Here is a 7,131-nt window from a genome sequence, read left to right as displayed (position 1 = left end):
TTAAAAATTAGACCCGTACAGGAAGCCCTCTAATTGCCGACATTTAAGATGCAATGATACAATAATATCCACCACACAGCTTCGCTTAAAACATGAATATGCATGTCGGTTAAAGTATATATTCTGTAGAATTGATATCTAATGAGATATATCAGACCTACGAGATTATACCAATAACGAATTTTGAAAATAATAATTGAGAAATTTTCATTCCAAGAAGACCTACATTATGTAAAAAGCTACATGACATCAGGCATACAACAGATTTAAACATCAAATACTTACAGAATGGCATACAACAGATTTAAACATCAAATACTTACAGAATGGCCTCAACCAAGAGACAATCTTCCAACTCAGACCCCAAATGAAATTTTCATTTCAATGTGGGACTGTATGGACTGGGACATGGAGCTACAGCAAGATCGGGTAATCGATCAATAATTTCATTAACTGCTTCTAGGCACGTGTTAAGCATTTTTTTCTCTATTCATACCAACCGTGTTGCCACCTACCTTTTGGGGTTCGTACTTGGGTCTACAAGCTGATGCAGTGCAAATATGTTGTAAAAAATCACTTTGAAACATATGTTGGTTGAAAAAGTATAAGGATATAGTTATCCCCAACATGAAGGGAACAAATTCTTACCACTCTTTCATCTTCACTAGCAGTTGATGGATAGCCTACAAGTTGTTCTCTGAAGTAACTAGATAACTGATCTAGAACTACTCTTTCTGTACATGGACTCACCCGCACTCATATTCTAATTGGTTAAATTGACTTTTCATAATAAAGGCAATATATAACCAGTAAGAATAATGAAACACATAAATTACCAATACTGCGAGGTATGAATATTATCTAACCACCACCCCAATGCAAAATGTTGGGCCCAATAGTTTCTACAATCTAGAGATGACTATTTAATATTCTGTTTCTGCAATATAGATCTACTTAAGATAATTTTACTTTTGAGAAGCACCAAGAAAATGACGTGTCCAAATATTTTTGAACTTCTAAGATGACAAGGAAATCTGTTTCCAGGAATTTCCTGGAAATTATAATCCTTCCTTTGGTAAAAATATATATCTAAGATCAGAAGCATTCAAAAACTACACCTTCTCAATCTCAAAAAGGAAAAATATATACCAAAGATAGTACAAAATTAGATCTTCCAATATGAAATCTATGCTTTCTACTGAAATACCTCTTTGTTTGTTGAAACTCATATCTATCTTCAGATATTTCTTGAGCTATTTTTTCACGAAGTTTTATTATAGCATCTATAATAGCTTCTGGTTTAGGAGGACAACCCGACAAATAGATATCCACAGGAATTAACTTATCTACTCCGCGAACGATACTATAAGAATCTGTACTAAACATTCCTCCTGTAATAGTACAGGCTCCCATAGCAATTACATATTTTGGTTCCGGCATTTGTTCATATAATCTCACTAAAGAAGGAGCCATTTTCATTGTAACAGTTTCGTACAAAATTAGATCTTCCATTTAAAGAATCGAAGATTTAACTACATCAAACAATACGCGCAGAGGTTCGGGCAGAGACGCGCATCGGCAAGGTGTAAGAAAAATAAACCCATTACTCCTTTGTTCTCCATGTTTTTCAGTGTTTCCATGTCTTAGTTGCTTAATATCATATTTCTTTTATCCATTGTTCCTCCATCACAAACTCTTTTCATTTATTGGCATAATTCCAATAACTGATATAATGCCACTCTTTTATAATAGTTTCACTGTAATATCTCATAGCCTGACTTGTATTCAATCTGCAGGATTAGTAATTATCCTCAACTTTGCATTCTCTATTGTCAAGGCCCAAATATTTGCTGCTGCTTCTTAGCCAGAAGTATAACCTTTTATCATTAATGTCTCACGACACTCCAAGATAATCCTCAGACAATCATAACAAATTCATATGAAATCGATTCCATGACAAAACAAAACAAAATCTTTGAGCTCTTCCTTGAGACGGCTTATAGTCAACAGAGCTGGCACTTATTAATCAATCAATATCATATCAAGTAACAATATCACTGATTTCTGTTCAATAGATGATAAATTCACAAATATTTTAGTTAGGCTAAATCAGTTCTCAACACTTACATTATTCAAAATATCAGAACTCATTTGCAAAAAGATGCAGCCTTCAGGATTACTTTTAAAATTGTCTTTCCAACCCTTACCAATTTTGTCTCTTCAAAGACTTCACAATAACATGATACTTAGATGCCTTCAGGTATCCCCACCTGAAGGCACATCAACACAGATTTCTTTCTATGTGGAAAGCTGAGGCGAGACTAATCCCTACAGATGTACCAAGCTACCCATAATTTAGATCCATCAGTAGATACTAAGCCTGAGTCAAACCTGAGACCAATTGGGAGCAAACCCAAAGTCCAAGTAAACTCCACTACACATTCGGGCTCAAAAAAGGGTTTGTGGTAAACCACATGAGAATCAAACCAGAGTTGACGTGTAGCATTGAGATCATTAGCCTAAAACTATGACTCACGACCTGCCTTCAGACCAATTTGGCTACACGTGCGCCATTAAAAGGTTTTGTGGTTAACAAGGTGAGAATCGAAATAGATTTGATGCGTCTAGTCTTAGGAACATTAGCCTAACACTATGCCTCATGACTTGCCTTCGCACCAACTTGGCTACAAATGTGCCCTTTAAAAGGGCTTGTGATACATCTAGAGAGAATCAAACCGGTGTTGATGCATAGACCAGGAACATTAGACTTCACAGCAACTCGGCTACACACATACCCTTATTTTTTTCTTCCAAATTTATTATTGTTATTTGTTAATAAATACAGTATACTACTTGAGAAAGGGAACATTGCAGAGGTTGATTCATCTCTTTAGGATTTATCATATAGCTCTCTAGGGTTCTTTTAGACCTCATTATGTTATGCTATGAGTTTGTTACCTATTGCTGCTGCAATCTTGGCTTATGGTCTAACACCCTTGAGTATCCCTAGGTTCAAAGGGACATCTGGGCTTCCCCCTAGTAAGAATGGGGTGATACTATGTAAAAGATTTGGTTTATAAAACCCTGGTACATCATATTTCAGGGCTGCAATTATTTACTAGGTTTGGGGAGGATCAAGAGGTAACTTCAGAGTTGTAAGTTCAGATTTGGACTACCTACAACAAGGTATCTTCATAGGGACAATGATTAAGATGTAAATTTAGAGTTACAAGTTCGGATTTGGACTTCCTACAGAAAGGTATGTTCATACTTCTGACCATCATTGAGGATAGCAAGAAAAAGGATGAGATTATCAGACCTGGCACTGATTTATGGGGAGTTTGACAAGGTGGTTTGAAAGTTTTTCTGAGAATGGATAAGGTTTGAAGATCAACACTGAGAAATTTGTATCTTTATCTGCATATTTTAATCATCTTTATCTAGGACAATAAGAGGAAATCAATGTAATCCATGTCTGAAATTTCTGAGCAGAATTAAAGGGATTTTCTGCACTTTCCCAAGTTCAATGATTATTTGTTCTAGCAAAAAAATAAGATCAATAAATCTGATTATAAATATGAGTTGGTTGTTAAATTTCTTATTTACAAGTAAATTTTTAGATTTTTCTGTGCCCTATTTTTGGAAATATTTATGTTTCTATTATCCCTATTTGGGAATATAATATATTACATTCAGGTGGGATTTTCAACTAATTGCTCTGACCGCTTTCTTTAACTATGGGTTTGCTTGATGACAGCAACCCAATTGTTGAGAAAATTTGGGTGTAACCTAGTCACTTCTTTTTTCAAGGTGACCTGAGTTCGTTATTGCTTTAGTTCACCCTGAGGAATGTTGGTAGGAGGCATAACAACCCTGCATTGTCCTATGGATGATTCTCTTGTTGAGTTTGTATGGTTGCAACGGGTTTTAAATATAGCAGGTTTACAATTTTGTCTTGAGCTGCATGGTTATATATTTGCAATATCATTTTTTCTACAAGAGCAACAAAGATGCCAAAAGAATTGAAGTCAAATTCCTGAGTTGTGTGCCATAACCATAATACAGTGCAATTTTTGGAAGGGAATGCAGGCTCACAGTATCATATTCTGTGTAATGGAATAAAATGCAACATATTCTTTTGGAAACAGTGGTCAATTTGCAATAGACCAGACTGCAAGTGCATTGTTATATCGTGTAATTCCAATCAAAATTTTAATAGTCCAGCACATTGATAAAGTTAATTGTAATAGGCCAGCTCATTTCAAGAGTTAATTGTAATTCTCTCTTTTTAAAAGAGCCTGTAACATTATTGATCATGGCATTATATTTTATGTAAATGAAAGTTTACAGTGGTTTCCTACTATCTACCATAGTAGTAAAAATCTTCTTAGTAAAAAAAAGGCAAACCAAAAGATTCATAAATTATTGAACTATCACAAATCAATCAAGAAAAAATCATATTTTCAACACACGTATTGTTGCACTTGCATTGTTGCACTTACAACTAACATTTGACACTTGGAGTTGATATGCACGTTTCTTTGAGGTGGGTGATAACAAAGAGCTCATCAATTTTCACTGTGTTATCTTCTGGCTACAAGTCTACACCATTCTTCACTATTTTTTATTTATACCTAATACAATTTTATTTTTCAAAATGTTTATCACTGCCACAGTTTTTGACAGTTGGCTTCTTTGTATTAATGCTTATAAGGAGCCATTGGATATTGGAAGATAAAGGTTATAAATCTCAGGTAGTTTGTCTACGAGATTTCTTTTGGATTTGGCTGTGTTACATGAAATGCTATAGTAAGATGCACTGATTTCAACCCATTCTGATTGATTTGTACAGATTCTTATAACCAGTTCCATATATTTAATTACATTTAGACACTATCTTTTAATGCTTTATTTCAGTGTGCTACATATTCTATTTCATATTTGTGATATATGATGAAAGTATTATAACATATGGAGGAACAGTCCATGAGTGGCGTGGCCAGTTGAAATGGTTTTAGTTTCAATTTTACACCATTTGATACAAATAATCAGTTTACCATGGGTACACAATGGGCAAAAAGATGTTAGAAAATGATTGATTATGGTGTTCTTGTTCATGATGGTGGGAGCACACATTCTGGTCATTATTTTTGCTTTTTTGAGTCACTTAAACCTTTCAAAATTATTTTTATGCTGGGAACTCTAGGTTATAGTCTTAGAAAAGTATTTTATTCATTAAGAATTGCTTTAATCTGGCTTGTAGGTGAAGTGCACACAATGTTCTTATTGCTCAAATAAATTTGATCCTTTCTTAGATTTGAGCCTAGAGATCATTCGAGCAGATTCCTTGTTGAAAGCATTATCCCATTACACGACAGTGGAGTAGTTAGATGGGGGTGTGAAAAGAGATCAGTGTGAACAATGCAAAGTAAAAGTGAAGGCTCTAGAATAACTCAAAATTGATAAAGCACCACATGTTCTTGCAATTCATCTCAAGCGCTTTAGTGTAGTTGGATCTGGATGAAAAATTGACCAAAAAGTAGACTTTGGTTGTACGTTGGATCTCAAACCATTTGTTAGTAGTTCACATGTAAGTAGCCTTACAATATTATTTGCCAGTGGATCACATTTTTAGTGGAATCTAATAATATAGTTTTTGTAATATCTACTGGTTTTTTAATAAATATTGCACATTTGAATGATATTCTAGTTTCTCTGTCTATTGATCAATCAAAGGAGGGCAATTTTAAGAACACTCTTTATGGTGTTCTTGTTCATGATGGCTGGAGCACACATTTTGGTCATTATTTCTGCTTTATTCATTCATCCACAGGCATCTGGCATGCTTTAGATGATAATTGGGTATACATTTGCTACAGTTGTGAAGACATGTTTAATTTTGTAGAGCAGGCTCATTATAATTTGTGTATAATAGGATACACAAAAGAACTACAATTTTATGTAGAAACTTTTCTTTATATGGTAACACTAATTATACTGAAGTTGCTTAGACTGATTGAAGTTATTCTTATGACATTTTTTACTCTAGGTCTATTCAGTCAGTGAGAAAAGTGTGCTTTCCTAGAAAGCTTACATGCTATTCTATATACGAGATAAGAAAACTAGCATTCAAACAATAGGTGGGTTTGAGTCTCAATATAATGGCTCTAAACTAAAGAAGAGGGTGTCATTGAATATTGGACATCCAAAGGAAAACCACTTACAAGATTCATATGCCCCCCAGGTGACAGAAAACATGCATTCTTTCGAAACGACAACAATCTCTTTTAGTGTTGCAAGTGTAAACAAGATATCCCAACAGGTAGAAAATTTGTCAAATGTCAATTTCATTTCAAAAAGTCTAGAAAAGAACACAAGTTCTGGCCAGTCATGCAGTAAATCTAGATCATCATCAGATCATGATGCATCATGCTTGCGGTGGGGCCGCTGTGGCAGAGGAAAAAGCATTTGCTTGATTTGAAGTTGGTTCCTCAAAGGTGCAAAGAGCATGACGTGTCCCTCAATCCAAAGAAATTAGTATTTTGGGTCACTGAGGGAAAACTTCTAGGTCATCTCATGTCAAAAGATAGAATTAGAATAGATCTCGAATGAGTTCAGGCAATCCAACAACTTTGCCTCCCTTCTAACTACAACAACATTTGGTCCTTTTCCAGCTAAATTAAATTTTTAAGAAGATTTGTACTAGATTTTGCTGAAACCACCAGACCTATTGCAAATTTTCTTAGTGAAAAGCTAACTTTTAAATGGAGTGATGAAGCCAGGAAGGCCTTCGATGAGATAAAATTTGTCATTGCAAATACCTCAGTTTTAGCTCATCCTGATTATCAGAAAGATTTTGTTATTCATTTCTATGCTAGTGAGCATATCATGTCTGCCATTCTATTGCAGAATGACATAAAAGATCTTGAAGTCCCAATTTCTTTTATGAGTGTGTTGTTAAAGAAGCATGAGTTGAAGTATTCTCTCATGGAGAAACAAGCCTTTTCAGTAGTAAAAGTAGTGAAGCACTTTTGATATTACATATTGCATTCTCATTCTATAATCTTTGTTCTGAATATAGTTGTGAAAAGTATCCTTACTCAGCTGTGAACAATAGAGCAACTTGGGTGT

Source organism: Cupressus sempervirens, chromosome 3 (assembly GCF_028749045.1).
Source record: "Cupressus sempervirens isolate cs-2001-9-10 chromosome 3, ASM2874904v1, whole genome shotgun sequence".
Classification (NCBI taxonomy): domain Eukaryota; kingdom Viridiplantae; phylum Streptophyta; class Pinopsida; order Cupressales; family Cupressaceae; genus Cupressus; species Cupressus sempervirens.
This window is presented reverse-complemented; position numbering follows the sequence as displayed.